Source organism: Lepidochelys kempii, chromosome 10 (assembly GCF_965140265.1).
Source record: "Lepidochelys kempii isolate rLepKem1 chromosome 10, rLepKem1.hap2, whole genome shotgun sequence".
Lineage (NCBI taxonomy): Eukaryota > Metazoa > Chordata > Testudines > Cheloniidae > Lepidochelys > Lepidochelys kempii.
The window spans coordinates 8306174-8326241 of record NC_133265.1 but is presented as its reverse complement, the minus strand read 5'-3'; the positions used below and the strand labels follow the sequence as shown (position 1 = coordinate 8326241).

Here is a 20068-nt window from a genome sequence, read left to right as displayed (position 1 = left end):
CGGTGACTTGCCCAAAGTCCACTGGAACCTGACACCTGTCCAGTGCTGTGTAAACACTAAACTTCCTTGTGAAATACTCTGCACACCCCAGATTAAACCTCACTGCCGTTTGCAGTGCATAGAGCACTCCTAGGGGCAGTGGGTTTAAGGGCCGTGTGTACAATCCTGTGGATGAGGTGCTGGGGTTGCCAGGCCCGCAGTGGAAATTGGTAACTAGTTACGCCAGCTCTGTGTGATTGCTGCCTATAATTAGGTGTCTAGATCTCTTTATAAATAGATCATTGCTGAATGGGAATATCATTGTAATTCCTACTGGCTTGCAAAGAGAGGAGACAAGTGATGTATGGTTCATTCCTCTTCCTCCTTCACCTGCACGGAGAGGGTGGCTAATTTCCTTACCCCCTATCTGGGAAGGTGTCTGATCTGGCTGTTACGGTGCCACATGGGGAATTATTAGTTAAATTGGAAAAGATGGGGATCAATATGAAAATTGAAAGGTGGATAAGGAATTGGTTAAAGGGAAGACTACAGCTGGTCATACTGAAAGGTGAACTGTCGGGCTGGAGGGAGGTTACCAGTGGAGCCACCGATGTGATACAGCCATGAAAAAAGCTAATGCGGTCTTGGGATGCATCAGGCGAGGTATTTCCAGTAGAGATAAGGAGGTGTTAGTACCGTTATAGAAGGCACTGGTGAGACCTCACCTGGAATACTCTGTGCAGTTCTGGTCTCCCATGTTTAAGAAGGATGAATTCAAACTGGAATGGGTACAGAGAAGGGCTACTAGGATGATCCGAGGAATGGAAAACCTGCCTTATGAAAGGAGACTAAAGGAGCTTGGCTTGTTTAGCCTAACCAAAAGAAGGCTGAGGGGAGATAGGATTGCTCTCTGTAAATATATCAGAGGGATAAATACCAGAGAGGGAGAGGAATTATTTAAGCTTGGTACCAATGTGGATACAAGAACAAAATGGATATAAACTGGCCATCAGGAAGTTTAGACTTGAAATTAGATGAAGGTTTCTAACCATCAGAGGAGTGAAGTTCTGGAACAGCCTTCCAAGGGAAGCAGTGGGGGCAAAAGACCTATCTGGCTTCAAGATTAAACTCGATAAGTTTATGGAGGAGATGGTATGATGGGATTACATGATTTTGGCAATTAATTGATCTTTAACTATTCATGGTAAATAGGCCCAGTGGCCTGTGATGGAATGTTAGATGGGGTGGGATCTGAGTTACTATAGAAAAGTCTTTCCTGGGTATCTGGCTGGTGAATCTTGCCCACATGCTCAGGGTTCAGCTGATCGCCATATTTGGGATTGGGAAGGAATTTTCCTCCAGGGCAGATTGGAAGAGGCCCTGGGGTTTTTTTGCCTTCCTCTGTAGCATGGGGCACAGGTCACTTGCTGGAGGATTCTCTGCACCTTCAAGTCTTTAAACCATGATCTGAGGACTTCAATAGCTCAGACATAGGTGAGAGGTTTATTGCAGGAGTGGGTGGGTGAGATTCGGTGGTCTGCATTGTGCAGGAGGTCAGACTAGATGATCATAATGGTCCCTCCTGATCTTAATATCTGTGAGTCTGTTAAAGCAGGAGACTGGGAATTGAGGCTTCTGGGTCCTGACTCTTAGTGACTTGCTACATGTTCTTGGGCAAATCATAACCTCAGTGCAGTAGCTGACTCCTCGGTCTGGTAGAGATAATACTCCCCTTTTTCACAATGCGGCTGGAGTTTATAACACACTGGGTGTGAATAGTGGCTTGCAAAGGCATGTCCTCAGTTTTTTATTCAGCCCTCTGCAGTGATGGTGACACCATCATGTTAACTGCGGTGAAGGGGGCAGGTGACATGCTTCCCTGGGGTTTCCTCCTGCCACATAAGCGTCCTTTTCTGTAGCTGCCTGGGAACCTGCTGTAGGAGAGGATTTGATTGTCAGCTTTGTCAAGGTGAGTCACCATTGTTTCGGTGGTGGATGCGTCCGTGACCTGCAGAACAAATCCAGGAGCAACAGGGGATGGGGGATGCCCTAAACTGTAAGCAGGTACCTGATATCCACTCTGGGAAGGTTCTGCTGTGAATAGCCTGTTAAGTAATGAACTGTCCATGCTTGGGCTGATGTAGATGGAGGAGGAGAGTGGGCCATGTTGCTCCGAGGAGGAATGGAACTAACATCTGGGCGTGAACTTAGTGTGGCCTGTTTGTCTCCTGTGCAATATAATTTTCTAGCTGTCCTTTAACACTGTTGCAGGGCAGGCAGTGGCGTAGAGCATGAGCTGGGAGTGGGGGGACCTGGGTTGTGTTCCTAGCTGTCCCCCTTACTTGCTGTGTGACATCACATCACCACTCTTCCTGAAAATGGAATTGGGTGGGTGGGGGTGTGTGTGTGTGTAACACCTTCATTTGAGACTTCCAAGATCTTAACAAAACAGGATGTGTTATCCCCATTTTACAGAAGGGTTCAGGAGATTGGAGTCTGGCACACAATAACACTCAGCTACCTCTTTGGAGCGTTGTGTGGATTAGTGATGTGCTCTGTAGATCAACCAAGCAATCGACGTGCCAGGGAGGACAATTTTGAACATGCTAACAGTTGCAGCTTCTCTTACTTCCTTTGGTCGTGAGTTTCCCAAGTTATGAGTCCTCTGCACCAACAGACCAGGCTCTGCATGGTCCTTTCTTAGCTTTGGTTTTTGTCCTCTTGGTTCCAAATCTTCCAACTTGGTAGATGCTTCTAGGGAATGTTTCACTTTCTTTCTATGCCGTTTGTCTTGATGGCTGCTTGTAGAGCATGGTCGTCATGTTTCAAGCCAGCTGTGCCCCTATTGAAGTCTCATGCAAGAAAGACTCCCACAGGAGTCCCATCTCTAGCCGTTCGTGCCCAATGAATCTGTATGCCACACTTAAAGCACAGTAGCTTAGCTTGTAAATCAGGCTGTTTTCAATAGTGCCAATATAAGTACAATCAAACCAACCTTTCTACCAATGTTTGCCGATGACCTGAAAGTGGGAGGGCAGGTTGGACACTGGGTCTGAAGAGCCCAGAGGGAAAAACCAGGCCAGCTCAGCGTCTGGCAGCAGTTAGGAAAGTAAATGGATCACTGGGATGGATGTATAAATAGAAGAACAGAGGCTGGCTTGGAAGAGGGAGTTCTGGCAATGATCAAAGGGCTAGCGGGGTCACATCTGGAGTCCTGCACACTGTTTGGGGCACTGTGTCACCGGAAAGAATACTGAAGAATTGGAGAAGATAAAGAGGTTAACAATGATGCTCAAGGGTTAAATACACCCTGAGAGAGACTGTAACCTATAGAGATACATAATTAATGAAAAAACAACCCTTTTATTTAGAAGAGCAGATTTTAAAATGTCACTGTAAGCCGAGCTGCACTGTTAATTCTCATTATCATTCTTGTATGCATCATGATGCCTCGTCCACAATTTTTCTTTTAAGAACCCAAGAATTTGTGTTTGAGTTTTTAGATCAAAGCAGTTTTCTTCAGTCCTGGCACAGAAAGAAAACTCTTTAGAGGGGATTAAAAACAAGCCGTAAAGGTTTTAGTCTGTCCATCCTTATTTTTTCCAGACATTTCACCATCTAAACATTTCCCAGCGCCCTCCTCCCAGTCTTTTGAGGAAATACAAAGCTTGAAAGCTTTGTCCAAAAATTGCTACAACTGAGTGTCCCTTGTAAGTTGCTTTTGCCATGCAGCTTGGTTTTCCTGCTGCTTACAGTTGCCAGATCTCGTACTTTCAGTTTCTGTTTAGCATAAAAGCTTTCTGCTTGACTCAAAGCATGTTTCACATTTAAAACAAGCTGAAACAAAAGGGCTTGACTGTAGTGGCTGTGAGAAAGGGTCAGATCTCTGTACGGTAATTCACTGGGCCCTCCAGGATCCCTACAACTTGGGGGCTTTTATCCACTGCCTACTTCTTGTTTCATGGCTTGCATCAGATAGACTCGCTTTCTGGACTCCTAGGCTTCTCCAGTTTAATTCTCCCCTGTCCAAAAAATGGAGAATATATTCTCTCGCTTTATGCAGAGGAGGATGCTACTGTCCGGTAGTGATTTGTCACTTCAACAAGCTCTGCCTGTACTGAGCTGACTCTCTGCAACTTCCAGCCTCCATTCAAATACAGAGTCAGTAACGCAGAATAACTTAAACTATTCCAATACGTTACTGGGTTCTATGTTAATAGTATCAACTCAGGGAAAAATTCCTGGTCATTATTGTGGAGAGCTCATTGAGGACCTTTGCTCAAGGGATGGTTCTTAATCCTGCCTCAGCACCGCAGAGATGGTCTAGATGACCTGCTGAAGTCCCTTTCCGCTCAACACTTTTGATTCTGTGTGCAGCAGCACTCAAAATGATCAGATACATAAGGAATGAGATGGAAAATATTATGCTATTGTACAAATCCATGTTAAGGCCTCACATGGAATAATACAATGTGCTGGCTGTTGTAGTCACCTCATCTCAAATCTTAGTCTGCAGAAGAGAAGAATGAGGGGGGATTTGATAGCTGCTTTCAACTATCTGAAAGGGGGTTCCAAAGAGGATGGATCTAGACTGTTCTCAGTGGTAGCAGATGACAGAACAAGGAGTAATGGTCTCAAGTTGCAGTGAGGGAGATCTAGGTTGGATATAAGGAAAAACTTTTTCACCCATAAGCACTGGAATGGGTTACCTAGGGAGGTGGTGGAATCTCCTTCCTTAGAGGGTTTTTAAGGCCTGGCTTGACAAAGCCCTGGCTGGGATGATTTAGTTGGGGATTGGTCCTGCTTTGAGCAGGGGGTTGGACTAGATGACGTCCTGAGCTCTCTTCCAACCCTGATATTCTATGAGTACAGCAGAAATTGACAGGTGCTGAGGATGATTAGGAGTAGTAAGAGGGGACATAAAAATATAATAATGAAGAGAAAAAGCAAATTGGGAGGATCTGTTCTCCTTGTCTCCTAACACAAGGACAAGGGTTCAATGATATTCAAAGGTGGCAAATTCAGAATAGGCAGAAGGAAATATTTTTCATGCAGTGCTTAGGTAGCCTGTGGAACTCATTGCCACAAGATGTAATTGAAACTAAGAGTTTAGCAGGATAAGAAAAGATTAGCCATTAATTTGGCTAATGAGCATATCCAAAGTTGTTTATAGTAAATATTTTTTTAAACACCTTTGGACGGTTATAAGCCTTCATACCTCAGAGTGTAAGCCAATCTTTAACTATTGGGAGTTAACAGGAGACTACCCTGGAGTATGTATCTCATAACTGCTGATTGCAGGGTTCTTGGCACTTTCCTCTAAAGCATCTGGTGCTGACCGCTTTTGCAGACAGATGCTGGAATAAATGGACCACTAACCTCCTTCGTTTCTGGTGATTCCTTTACCAGTCAGTGGGTAAAACTTCAGCAGCAAACAGCTATTTCAGGAAGGTAGAGCTCTAGCCCTGAAACCCAACATGACTGGATTTACTAGATGCCCACGTCACTGCAGCTGCTGTTTTCTTTATAAGCATCTGCTCTGATACTCCGTCTGTATCGTGAGATTTAATTCCAGGCCCTGAGCTTTCTGTAGTCTCTTAAAGATCCATTGGAATGTAGTAAGTGTAGGTGAATTAATCTTAATGTTTTGGCCAAATTCTCTCTCGGACAGGTATATTTTTACTTTCTCAAATTCTCCATTTCTAGCTTCAGTTGGAAAAGTTACCCTTCACTTCCCTGCCTAACAAAAGAATTGTCTAGCATTTGAAGCACTATCTAGAAACTCAAGTATCTTACAAATTAATCTATAGGAGGAGATTTCACTGGTTTAACGGAAGATTACAGGAAAAGTCCGGAATTGGGAGAAAGCAGTTTATCTAACCACCTCCTAATTAATGGGATGCTTTGATGATTTGGCCCAGTCTTACTTCCTGAAAACAATTCAGCCTTTTGTTGTCTTCTGTATGGCAAGTTTCAAAGCAGAGACTACTGTTACAGTGGTGGGAGGAATAGCAACAGGTTAAAATAGCTGTGTTCTTATTTCCTCTTCCCTTTTAGCTTAGTAGGGAAAGTGTGTGAGCTACAATGGATATATTTTTGTTTCCATCACAAGCCTTTTTCAAGGGGACTGAATAATGATTTTGTTTGGAAAAGTGGGTCTTTGATGCACTGAATAAAGTCTTAAGGATTTTGAAAACCTGAACTTTCTAATCAGACTCCCTGGACATCAGAATAATTAAGCAGCCATTTGTTTAAAAAATTGTATATATTCTTTAAGTGGAAGAAATGAAGCCACTTATAAGGCATTTATTGCCAGTGGAAATTTCAGAGCTGGTGGTAATGGCTCAGGTAATTGGGGGGTGGGGTGTGTGTGTGTGCAGCTATCCTCGGGTGGCTCTTTGGGGCAAGGACTGTTGTTTACTATCAGTCTCTACAGCACTGAACACAACAAGGCACAGGCCCGGTTTTCCTCCAGGCGCTATTGCAATATAAGTGGGAGAAAGGCAGAATAAAACAAATGAGAAAATTCTGCTCCACTCCCATGCCCTCCAGCCTCTACAAGCAGACACAACTGACAAGGGGTCTAACCGGTTTCCATGAGAGAACCTGAAGTCTCCATTCCCCACCCCCAGTTGAGTAAGCAGGGTAGTGAAGATACTAGAGCAGGCTAATGCTCTAATAGAAGATATCACTTGGGCATGGCCCAGCTGTTGGTTGGTGTCTGTCTGGCTAAGGCCGAGTGATAGGAACAATAAGTGATCGTAAAGAAAAAAATGGAAAGGCTGTTTTACTGGAGTACGCTTAAGGAGGGAGAAGCAACAAAATGAATACAATGGGCACCATTCATTGCTTGTCCATTCATCAGCGACCTACTTGCCGTGTAAAACTGGGGGGAAGCCCAGTGCTGGAGTGACTTAACCCGGCCTCGATGTTCTCCCATCCGTGCTGCAGAACAGCTGCATCGAAATGACTTTGAAAACTTCAAGGTCAGATCCTTGGGCGAAGGGGCAGATGCATGAGTGGGGAAAATGAGATTCCAAGAGGGCATTTGGCAGCTTCCCCTCTACATTGCCCCCTACTGTTCCCAGCAAGCTAAGCTCATCTGTGCAGAAACAGCCTTCTTCATTGCCTTCCAGCTCTGCTGAATCTCCGGCTACCTCTATTTTGGAGGCTTGTAGCTGTTGATGGCGTCCGCTTCCCATTTGAAAATGGAAGCATTTAAGAAACCATGTTCCCTTGGCTGGCGTGGTCCTGTCTCCTTTGGCATTGTGGGTCCTGTCTACAATGAAGAGTGCTGGGGAGTTGTAACCCCATGATAGATATCCTGGGCTGGGAAAATGGAAATTACTGTTGCAAAATGCAGTGGTCTTCAGTGATTATTCCTGAGGGAATTTTGCGCCAAAACATTTAAAATTCTGTGCACAATATTTTAGAATTCTACAAAACTCTAAGTTTTGTCAATAAATGAATGTGGAGGCTCCAGCATGGCAGTGGGGAGCACAGGCCATGCACCCCCTTCCCTCCTCCCCAGGACACAGACTCAGCGGTAAGGCTGCACCAGACCCTGACACAGCACAAGACCTGAGCCTGCCCCAGAAACACCCCAGGCCCTGCCCGTCTGCGCTAGGTGCACCAGGTGTGGGGCAGGCAGGCTCAAGCAGGCTGGATCCAAGTATGAAAGGGCTCAGTGTGGAGAGATCCAGGTGTGGGGTGAGAGGTTCTGTGTGGGACAGTCAGGGTGCAGGCAGCTCAGTGGGGGGTCTGTGTGTGGGGATCTGGATGTACATAGGCTCATTGGGGGGGTTCCAGGTGTAGGGGCAATGGGACTCTGCAGGGGCTTCCAGGTGAATGTGCTCGGGGCTCAGTGTGGGGGGGTGTCTGGGTGCTAGGGGCTCAGTGGGGAGTCTGGGTGCAGCTAGTTGGAGGTTAGTGATGGTCGGGTCTGGATGTGGGGGCTCAGGGTGGTTTAGGGTGGTGGGGTTCATTAGGGTGGGAGTTTGAGTGCAGGGAGCTCAGTGGGGGGTGGTCTGGGTGCAGGGGTGGAGGTCTGGAGGCAGAGGGCCTGGGTTCAGGGGGGCTCTAGATGCAGGGGTTGAGGTTCAGTGGGGTGGGGTTTGGGTTATGGAGGGCTAGGGGGGTTCTGGGTGTACTGTGTGAGGCTTGGTGGGGATGTCTGGGTATGGGAGGTCTAGATGCAGGGTGGTTGAGTGGATGGGGGTGCAGCCCCCTGTACAGTGACCCCTACCCCCGCAGCTGAGGGGGGAAGAAGCAAGAAGCAGGGCAGGATGCTGAGCTTCATGCAGCTGGGAGAGGTTTCTGCGGGTGGGTCTGACACCTTGCAGGGGAAGAGGAAGTCCTGTCCTCTGCAGCCCAGCTGAAACTAGCAGCTGATTCCAGTGAGGGTAGGAGCCACTGGCTGGGGTGTCCCCAGCCCCGGGGTGATTTACCTCTCCTCCGACTGCTCCAGCTGCCTGAAATGATTTGCCTGCCCTACTAGGGAGGGGTGCGTGACCACTCTTGCAGCTTTCCTGTCAGAAAGTCAGTTTTCTGTGGGGAAGCAAAGAAATCTGCGGGGGACATGAATTCTGCGCATGTGACGTGGTGCAGAATTCCCCCAGGAGTAAGTGATTGATCCAACAGGAGGAGGAGGGGGTGGGTTAATTGCGATGCAAACTATTTAAATTTAAAAGTGCCTTTCAGAGGCCACGTTTGCTCATCATTGACACTTAATGTACATGAATTGGATACATGTGCCCATCTTTTGGGATGGGAAGAAAGGGAGAAGGGGGAGTGTGTGGGGGTATCCATTAGACAAACTGCTGACTAGCAGGGGTAGTGAATAGGTTGCAGCTGGCTCCTCTCAAAACCCCGTTTGTGACACTTACAACTGCTCATTTGACACAGCTATTTTTAATTTCCCTAGTGGACGGTTCACAAACCCTTCGCATCTCCCTTTCCTGTCACCCCCATTCTGCTCCTCCCCCCAGCCACGCATTTTCCAACATCCTCTCCATTTCCCTTGGGTCTAGAAGGGGGGGCAGCCCCCTTTAGTTTTTTGGGAGGCTCTGGGAGTATGTGTAGGCCTTGACCATTCTGGGCCTGTGTGTGTGTACATAGAGCTGGGAAAATGGAGAGATAAATAAATACTCAATTAGGCAGGCGTCCAAGATTCGGGGAGGGGGAGGGCACAAGAGAGGGGATGTCCAAATTTTGGAATGCCTGAGAAAACTGCAGGAGCCTAAGGCAAGCTCTGAGGTTGTGGGCTTCCCACAGACTCTAAGGCCTACACTGAGCGGGGAGGGGCAGAGGCCTGGGAGCTGAACTCCATTCCCACATCAAATGTTAATAATGTGAAGCTAAAACTCTGACAGCAGGAACATGTGACAAAGGAGTAGCTTCCCCCTCCGAGCCTTTGTCCTCATCCCTGAAGGAAGGGGAAAGATCCTGTCAGCTTGGGCAAAGAAAGGATCCCCTGTCACATTTATTTTCTCTTTGAGGGGAGAGAGCAGCGTTTATTGCGTTAAATACTGTGCTGGGGGGGAGGCGGGAGGATGGCAGATCTCCAGGCTGAACAAAGGCAGGGTTTGGGGTTTTTTTCCCCTCCCCTTTTTCCCTTTGGAAATGCTGTCTCGCTCTCTGCTTCATTCTGAGCCTTTTAGAAATGAGATCCCTTTTTCTGCCCAGAGAGGGAGAGCTCAGTGATGTCTGTATCATTTTATTTCCTATTCAAAGGGAGATATGCATCGGCAACATCTCAGTTTCTGAACTGATTCAATAGTTCACGCGTAGTGGCTGCTGTCAGGGAAGCAGAAATGGGGAAGGCCCAGAAGCCCTTCGTGTTTGACGCTGGCGGGAGTTTGGATGCTCGGAGGTGGTAGGAAATAGAAGGTGGGATTGCAAAATGACTTCCCTGATCAAGCCACTTCCTCTGTCCCGTGTCTGTGTGATAAGTTGACTTGGTTTAAATCACTGTGATTTTTTTAAAAAAAAATCACTGACTCCTTATGGTTCCTTTTGTAGTTTACTAATGAAAAATTTTCATTCTCGCTTTTGGATATGAAAGCCAAACTGCGTACTCTGTTCAAGCTACAGCATGGCTTGGGTTTAATAAATCACTTATTCAGAGTCTTCATTTCTGTGTTATGGTAACCATTAGTGAATGTTATATTTCTGGTTTTCCAGACATAAATTATTCATCAGATTATGTGGAAGGTAAAAGTTTCTATTAGAGTTAAAGGGACACTGTCAGGTTTAAAAACCCTGGTTTTAACACACAGATGTTTTTGCCTGCCCTATGTTTTATGAATAGGTTTGGAAGGATTAGTTTTTTTTTATCAGTAAATGTTAGTAAGCATCAATTTCACGATCTGCACACAAATGGTTGTAGTCACTAGATATCTACGTGCTTGACAAATGAGGTCAATATCATTATTCCCATTTTACAGATGGTGAAACTGAGGCACAGAGGTGAAGTGACTTGCCCACGGTCACCCAGCAGGCCAGTGGCAGAGCCGTGACTAGAACTCAAGTCTCCTGAGTCCCAGTCCAGTGTGCTCTATCCACTGGGTCACACTGTCTCCCTGGTTAGATTGGAGCTGTAAGTGGCTCATGCTCCTTTTGTGGTCCAAAAATGGATCCCTGTGTTGCATATAAACCTGGCCATGCTTTGTCTCTTGTCTCTGGAGGGCCAAGTCTCTTTATAAAACTCCTGTCCCTTTAAAGGGTTACTTACTATGGTTTCTTCTGGATAAGGCCAGTGAGCTAGCGTGGGGTGAGGAGAGGGGCGTATGGGACCTGGGTGTCTCTACTCTACAGTCTGTGGGTGGGTGTGTCAAATGTGGTGTTGGTGAGTCATGTCCTCTCCAGTATCAGCAAGAATGTGTTGTCTTTTTTGGCACACATCTCTGTGTTGCCCTATATATCTGCTGCTTTTTGAAAAGGGCTCCTGGTTTTCTGTTCTGATGCTCTGTTGCTACAGATGCGCGAGCATCTGTTCCCCTGAAGCTCTTGGCATTCCCTCACCGCCCTTTAGGCTACCTGAGGGGTGTCCTGACCTGTCGGGGAGAGCACGCTCCTCCCAGCCTTCCAGCCACGCCTCCCAGAAAAGAAGTGATTTGTGAATAGTATCTGAACACTTGTGTCGATGTTTCCTAAGGAAGGTAGAAGCCAGTATGCAGTGATCTCCTGGCCCAATTGTGTGTCTCAGTGAACGTGCTGAAACAGACGATGTTTTGTGGGGAGGAGGGGTGTCATTAAAGTAATTCAGCACCCTGGGAACACCATGCCCCAGGGGCACCCCTTGTCTCAGCCCCAACCCTTCACCATGGCCCTGCACCCACTCGGTGTAATGGTAGGGGCCCTTTTTATTCCCAGAAGTGGCAGCAGGTGGTCTCTACTCCCCCCAGGAGAGGGAGAGGTAGAGGTGGCAGCAGCCCCTCCATCACTCAGCATCTACCTGTCTGCTGCGGTATCTGCTTGGGTTGGGGGGCTGGTCTCTTCTCCTGCTGGCCCGCATGGAGTCCATGGCTGGTGGGGCCCTGGAGGGTCGCGTGTCTGGGGATGAGAACATTGATCTGACCCAATATGGCCATTCCTATGGTCCATCTAGCCCTGCATCTTGTCTTCCACCAGTGGCCAGTACCAGATGCTTTAGAGGGAGTGAACAGAACAGGGCAATTATCAGCTGATTCATCTCCGGTCATCCATTCCTAGCTTCCGGCAGTCAAAGGTTTAAGGATGCCCAGAGCATGGAGTTGTCCCTGACTATCTTGGCTTATAGCCATTGATGGACTTACCCTCCATAAATGTATCTAATTCTGTTTTTTAACCCAATTAACTTTTGGCCTTCATAACATCTCCTGGCACTGAGTTCCACAGGTTGACTGTGCACTGTGTGAAACGCTTCCTTTCGTTTGTTTTAAATCTGCTGCCTATGAATTCCATTGGGTGACCCTGGGTTTTTGTGTGATTTGAAGGGGGTGAATAACACTTTTTTTTTTCACACTTTTCATGATTTTATAGATTTCTATCATATCCCCCCTTAGTTGTCTCTTTTCTAAATGAATAACCCCACTCTTTTTTTAATTTCTCCTTATATGGAAGTTGTTCCGTACCCATAATAAATTTTTGTTGTCCTATAATTTTTCTAGTTCTAATGTATCTTTTTTGAGATGGGTTGACCAGAGCTGCACGCAGTATTCAAGGTGTGGGTGTACCATGGATTTATATAGTGGCATTATGATACTTTCTTTCATAATTATTCCTAACATAGTTAGTTTTTTTTTTTTTTAATTGCCTCTGCAGGTTGAATGAATGTTTTCAGAGAACTATCCACAGTGACTCCAAGATTTGATTCTTGAGTGGTAACAGCTAATATAGGTCCCATCATTTTATATGTATAGTTGGGATTGTTTTCCAGTGTACGTTACTTTGCATTTATCAGCATTGAATTTCATCTGCCATTTTGTTGCCCAGTCGCTCAGTTTTGTAAGATCCCATTGAAGCTCTTCACAGTCTGCTGTGGAATTAACTATTTTGAGTAATTTTGTGTCGTCTGCCAACTTTGCCACCTCACTGTTTACCCCTTTTTCCAGATGACTTATGAATAAGTTGAACAGCACTGGTCCCAGTTCAGATCTCTGGGGAATACTGCTATTTATCTCTCTCCATTCCGCAGACTGACCATTTAGGACACAAAGGGTAGCAATATCTTTTAACCAGTTACTGATCCATGAGAGAAAAGGAGTACTTGTGGCACCTTAGAGGCTAACCAATTTATTTGAGCATAAGCTGTAGCTCACGAAAGCTTGTGCTCAAATAAATTGGTTAGTCTCTAAGGTGCCACAAGTCCTCCTTTTCTTTTTGCGAATCCAGACTAACACAGCTGTTACTCTGAAACCTGATCCATGAGAGGACCATCTCTTTTCAGCAAAATAAGGAGCTATGGATAAAGAGCCTTTGGTGGGGGACCTTGTCAAAGGCTTTCTGAAAATTCACTACATTGACTGCACCACCCTTGTCCCCATGCTACACCTTCAAAGAAGTCTAATACAGTAGAACCTCAGAGTTACGAACTGACTGGTCAACCACACACCTCATTTGGAACCAGAAGTATGCAATCAGGCAGCAACACAAAAAAATAAAAGAGCAAGTACGGTACTGTGTTAAATGTAAACTACTTTAAAACCCCCCCCTTTTTTTTTTAAAACAGATTTGACAAGGTAAGGAAATGGTTTCTGTGCTTGTGTCATTTAAATTAAGATGGTTAAAAGCAGCATTTTTCTTCTGCATAGTAAAGTTTCAAAGCTGTATTAAGTCAATGTTCAGTTGTAAACTTTTGAAAGAACCACCATAACATTTTTTTTTCAGAGTCAGGAACAACTTCACTTCTCAAGGTTTTTGTAAGTCTGAAGTACTTCTGTAGCTTGGTGTGGCATGATTTCCCTTTACAAAAGCAGTGTTGACTCTTTTTTCCCAACATATTGTGTTCATCTGTGTGTCTGATAAATCTGTTCTTTACTGAGGCCCATTTGAGACGTATGGGGCAGTTTGCCCCTCTCGGAGTGATTTGTTTCAGGCTCTCTGCAGACTCGAGCAGAGGCTACTGTATCAGCTACACTCAAGCTATGCCTTCAAATTTATCTTTGCAACCATGAGGGCTTAAAATTTTCTTCTGGAGTGAAAGCTGCGATTGTGATGTAATCGTGACTCTGGGAGCTGGAACCCTAGATCTATGCCTTAATCTGGCCCTCTGTATGTATAATATGTGCTTCTCTGGAAGTAAACCTAATGATGTCCATTGTGAAGTGCTTTTCACCCATAGAGCTGATTAATATATCCCATACCCAGGTCTGCCCCACCCCCTGCTTTAAAGAACAAGGGATTGCATGGGACCAGATAGAAAGCACTTAGCACCATCGCAGCTAGCTTCTGGCTGTCTCCATACTGGAGGAGTGATGGCTTGTTGTGTGTTTAGCAGATGCTCTGATCTGCAGGGCCAATGCCTGCAGTGCCTGCCTGTCTCAGGGAGCTGCCTCCCAGAGCAACATTACCAGGTGTCACCTTATCGAATAGGTACCATGTGACCTGCCTTGGAGACCAAAGCTGTTGTCTTTGAGTAGTTTTAAGGCAAGTGTGTATCTGCAGGACATGTGACAAAGAGCGAGCAGCTGCCGGCAGCTCCTGGGGCTCCCCAGCCCCAGGTTAGACTCTCCCTCCTGGAGCTTCTGGTGGTCTGATGCTTCCGGCAGTTTTCATAGCATTTGCTTGCCATGGGGAGCTCTGTGGATCAAGGCATCGCGGGGGCAGACGGAACAGGAAGGGACAAGCACACAGATTGATCTCGGATGTCCCCTCAGCATCCTGCCAAGGACAGCAGCAGCTTACATAAGATTTTCACCAGTTGTGTGGCTGCAGCTGGCGTGAAAGGGGATGGTGGGTGGGTGGGAGGAATGGGGGGAGGTGGCAGTGGGAGCAAGTACAATTTACCACCAGTAAAAATGGCATTACAGAGCCCTGGGGTGGCAGGGAGCCAAGAGATCTAGTTAGGGTTTCAGTCCCCTCTTTCACCCACTCTCCCTTTTGGGGGAGGGCTAGCAGTGGTTATGGACTGAGCAGATGTCTGCAGGATGAGGAAGCCTCACGTGCCCTGCTGGGTTGTTGCAATACGTAGGCTGATGCTGCCATGAGGAATCCACTGGCTTGGTAGGCTCACATCATAGGTCATGCATCCATTCTCGTGGATGCTGGCGGCAGAAAGGCCCTGTTGGCTCACTTCTAGTCTATTCTGCCTGCCAACTCAGGATTGTTCCCCCTGGCTGTGTCCAGGCTAGTTTTAAGTGTCTCTCTTAATTTCAACTTCCAGAGAGTCTCCAGAAGTCCCTTTACTAAAGGGCCCTTCTACAAAGGCAATGCTAAGCAATTCGGGTTGCCTGGTGAGAGATCATGGGGCCTTATTTTACAATAAGGCCTGGGACTCTGTTCCCCTCAGTGCAGTTATCTGTGAACTGTATTGACCTCTCGGGGGTGCAGGGTGCAAATACTGGCTGGGTTCTTGGGTAACAGCAGGAAAATTCCAACCCGGGATACGGGGGGGTAGTTCCTGTAATTGGGACGTTACTCTAGGCCTTCGGGTAATAGACCATAATGAAGGTAACTGGTTTCCCTTGGGGCCAGTTCTCTATTGCTGTTGTCTTCCCATCAGCCAGTACTTGTTTCCGTGTGGCTTGAAGTGTATCTTTTCCCCCTCCCCATTGCCTTCCCAGCCATCTGTATGTCTCTCCAGTCCTCCTTCACTAGCCACACGTCTCTTCCTTCACCTTCCTGGCTACTCTTTGTGGCCACCTTCTTCAGCCTCTGCTCCCTAAGCAGCAGATGCCCACTGCGTGCTGCTCCCCTGACAACTAGGGTGGTGCTGGGAAATGCGCTCAAGTGCCTTTGAGCTGGTACTATCCCAACGCGCTCTCGCTGCCGTGGCCTTTGCCCCTGCTCTGGGGTTGGTCCCTTGGGCACGAACTAAAGATGTTTCAGACCGATTGGTACAGAAACCAGCTCCTCACTTTTCCCTCCTTCCTGCATCTGTAGACTTCCCTTGTGTGTCCTGTCAGTTGGGACTGGCAACTCCGAATGCATGGCAGTAAAACAGAGCACTGATTGTTTCAGCTCGGTTTCCATGTTGTCTCACACCCCGACAATAGCCTTGTGTGCTGGTTGGTTGTCAGCCAATTAACTTGCTCCTGGGAGCTGCCCTGTGTATTCGGATTGGCCAAAAGCATCCCATAATTGTTACTTTTATCCTGCTGCATAGTGCTGATGGGCCGAAGTTAGAAAATTCCATCTGGACAACGTTCTTGTGTAATCGTTTGTCCTGGGTCCCCCAGAAAGGGCATAGGTTGCTACATGGAAAGACATAGGCAAGAGCAATTGTCTAGATGCTGGTTTGATTTATGCTCTGAGTAATATAAGAGTTGGAGTGGGAGTAAATGCAGGACATTGTCTACCAGCTTCTCTAGACGGTGCCAGGGAGTAACTTTGCATGTAGCCGAGTTCTTACCTCTTCTCATAATCTCCGCTGTCTTGTGTTTTTCCACTTAAGCATTATGTAAGCCTGGCACAAAAGCCCAGAAACGAACTTTTGTCGTACACTCTAATCCTGTTTAAAGTAATCGCCTGAGATAGATCCCTCCCAGTCATGCCACTGACGAGAGGAGTTGTCTTTTGTCCTGTGGAGCATCCAGCATTTAATCCTGCATGTTAGATACCGGCACCGCTCCCTTCCGCTTGATGCAATCCTGCAAGCTTGGTCCTTTAAATCAACACGTCCGCCATTAAGCCATTGTGTTACTTTGAGACATGAGAGAGTGAAGATGGCTTGGAGAAAACAGGACCTAAATGTCTGTCCCAGACTCAAACTAGAACCTGGAAAAGTGTGTGTATCAGGAGAAACATTTTTCCCCTTTGGGAGTGCCTCTTTTCTTCCCAGCTCCAGCTGGAGACCCTGATTCTGAGAGACTGGCTACATGGTATTCCCAGCCCAGCAGGAAGCACTGGAAATTTTGTAAGGCAACTGTTGGGATTAATGAGATTTCCAGCCCGATTTAGAAGAGGCAAGAGCTTTCACTTTAAGCATCTGAGCTTCTGGGACAGTGTCCGAACTTCTGACCCATCGCTAATGTGCACAGATGTCGATCTTTAGATAGTTGCTTTTTTTATTTTATTTTAAAGTGAAAGTAGTACTTGTGAAAGATGGTGCACAGACAATACTTGAAACAAGACCTGATGTCCTTCAGCCAGAGGGGGCTTAAGGAATATTACTCCTGGGGGAATTCTGCACTACTGCACATGTGCAGAATTCATGTCCCCCGCAGATTTCTTTGCTTCCTTGCAGAAAAATGACTTTCACAGGGAAGCTACAAGAATAGTCAGTCACCACTCTCTAACAGTGCAGATACAGCCGGTGCAGAGGGAAATCACCACGGGGTTGGGGACACCCCAGCCAGTGGCTTCTATCCAGAGCCAGGATCAGCTGATAGTCCCTGCTGGGCTGGAGGCAGGAGAGGAAAGAACTTCCTCTTCCCCTGCAAGGAGTGGCTGGGGCTGTGTCAGACTCACCCCTAGAAACCTCCCCCAGCTGCAGGAAGCTCAGCATCCTCCCCTGCTTCCTCTCCCCCATTGCTCTTCAGCTGTGGGGGGAGGGGTCACTGTACAGGGATCTGCTACCTCATCCGCCCAACCCCCATGCATCCAGACCTCCCATACCCAGACACACTTGCCAAGCCGCACCTGGTACATCCAGAACCCCCCTAGTCCTCCATACCTGAACCTCGACCCCTGCGTCTGGAGCCCCCCTGCGCCCAGACCTCCTGCCTCTGAAACCCCCCCCCCTGCACCCAGACCACCCCCCCACAGAGCTCTCTGCACTCCAACTCTGATACCCTCACCCCCTGCACCACCCTAAGCCCCCACATCCAGACCCCCACGCCACTGATCTCCAACTAGCTGCACCCAGACCCCTCCGCTGAGCCCCAACCACCTTCACTTCGAAGCTCCTGTAGAGTCCCGTTGCTCCTGCACCTGGAACCCCCCCCGCCCCAATGAGCCTCTGTGCATCCAGATCCCCCCCACACCTAGACCGCCCCACTGAGCTGCCTACACCCAGATTGTCCCACAGAGAATCCTCTCACTCCACACGGTGCCTTTCCATACTTAGATCCTTCCACACTGTGCCCCTCCACACTTGGGTCCTGCCTGGTTGAGCCTGCCTGCCCCACACCTGGTGCGCCTGGCACAGAGGGGCAGGGCCCCATGGTGTTTCTGGGGCAGGCCCAGACATTGTGCTGTGTCAGGGTCGGTTGCAGCCTCACTGCTAAGTCTGTGTCTCGGGGGTGGGAAGGCCGCAGGGTGATCTCCCACCTTTGTGCAGCCAGTGGTCTCTGCTCCCCGCTGCCATGCTGGAGTCTTTTTGCATTTATTTGACAGATAAAACTTGCAGAATTTTAAAATCTTGAGTGAAGAATTTTTAATTTTTTGGCCCTCAGGAGTAGAATATGCAGCAGTTTGGGAGTTGGGGTCAGCCCAGGGTCTCTGCTAAACCATGTGTAGTTGGTAAGGCCAACCATGTAGTAGTGGCTCCTCTTATGTTGGCAGCCCCATGATAAAGTTCCTTTTTAGATGAGGCTTTCTGAACAACACGGAAAGCTGTTTCTTTGAGAATGGGTGGTGGCCATCCATTGTGTTCTGCTGAGGTTGCTTCACTTCTGTACCACACGGACCCACTCTGACTTCTCCACCTCTGCTCATGGGAATACAGTACTTGTTTAGTTAGCACCTCTTGACCAAAGCTCTCCAAGCACTTGGATGCCTCACACCATCGCTGTGGGATTCAGAGCGTGTGACCTGAAGCCAATCACCACAGTGAATTGGGGGCAGAGCCAGAAGTAAAACCCCAAACTTCTGACCTGCTCTAAACAGGAGGTGATGCTTTGTGCTCTAAACTGATGTGATGCATTGAAGTTTGGCCACAGTGACTCTGTGCAGGCTGTCTAATTCATCTCTTCATTCCCTCTCCTCTTAGTGCACATTCCCTGCATGCTCTGTTGGTGTAAGCTGCAGCCGCTTTCCTAAGCGTGTCATGGTGAGTAGGGGGATGATTGCACATTGCATCAGAATTAGGGCTGCTGATTAATCAGTTAACTCACGAGATTAACTCAAAAAAATTAATCACGATTAATCACCGTTTTAATCACATTGTTAAACAGAATACCAATTGAAATTTATTTAAAAATTTGGATGTTTTTCTACATTTTCATATATATTGTATTCTGTGTTGTAATTGAAATCAGAGTATATATTATTTTTTATTACAAATATTTGCACTGTAAAATGATAAACAAAAGAAATAGTATTTTTCAATTCACCTCATACAAGTACTGTCTTGCAGTCTTTGTCGTGAAGGTGCAACTTACAAATGTAGATTTCTTTTTGTTACATAACTGCACTCAAAAACAAAACAGTGTAAAACTTCAGCGCCTACAAGTCCACTCAGTCCTACTTCTTGTTCAGCCAATCGCTTAGACAAACAAGTTTGTTTACATTTACAGGAGATAGTGGTGTCCTCTTCTTATTTACAATGTTACCAGAAAGTGAGGACAGGCATTCACATGGCAATTTTGTAGCCGGCATTGCAAGGTATTTACGTGCCAGGTATGCCAAACATTTGTGCGCCCCTTCATGCTTTCACCACCACTCCAGAGGTCATGCTGATGACCCTCGTTAAAAGAATAATGTGTTAATTAAATTTTTGACCAAATTATCCCCCAAGTAGTTTAATGTCCCCTGCTGTTTTAACTGCATTCTGCCATATATTTCATGTTATTGCAGTCTTGGATGATGACCCAGCACATGTTGTTCATTTTAAGAACACTTTCACTGCAGGCTTGACAAAACACAAAGAAGGTACCAATGTGAGATTTCCAAAGATAGCTACAGCACTTGATCCAAGTTTAAGAATTTTAAGTGCCTTCCAAAATCTGAGAGGGACTTTCAAAAGTCTTAAAAGGGCAACACTCTGATGCGGAAACTACAGAACCCGAACCACCAAAAAAGAAAATCAACCTTCTGCTGGTGGCATCTGACTCAGATAATGAAAATGAACATCCATCGGTTCGCACTGCTTTGAATTGTTATCAAGCAGAACCCATCATCAGCATGGACACATGTCCCCTGGAATGGTGGTTGAAGCATTGAAGGGACATATGAATCTTTAGCGCATCTGGCATGTAAATATCTTGCAACGCTGGCTACAACAGTGCCACGAGAACGCCTGTTCTCACTTTCAGGTGACATTGTAAACAAGAAGCGGGAAGCATTATCTCCTGCAAATGTAAACCAACTTGTTTGAGCGATTGGCTGAACAAGAAGTAGGACTGAGTGAACTTGTAGGCTCTAAAGTTTTCCATTGTTTGTTTTATTTTTGAATTTAGGTTTTTCTTGTACATAATTCTACGTTTGTAAGTTCAACTTCCATGATAAAGAGATTGCACGACAGTACTTGCATTAGGTGAATTGAAAAATACTATTTATTTTGTTTTTT

General features: G+C 46.7%; 1 protein-coding gene across 8 annotated transcripts in view; it reads left to right on the top strand.

The window, feature by feature from the left end:
• MPRIP (myosin phosphatase Rho interacting protein) overlaps window positions 1-20068 on the top strand; it is a 172352-nt gene that overhangs the window by 38711 nt on the left and 113573 nt on the right. The window lies entirely within an intron of this gene.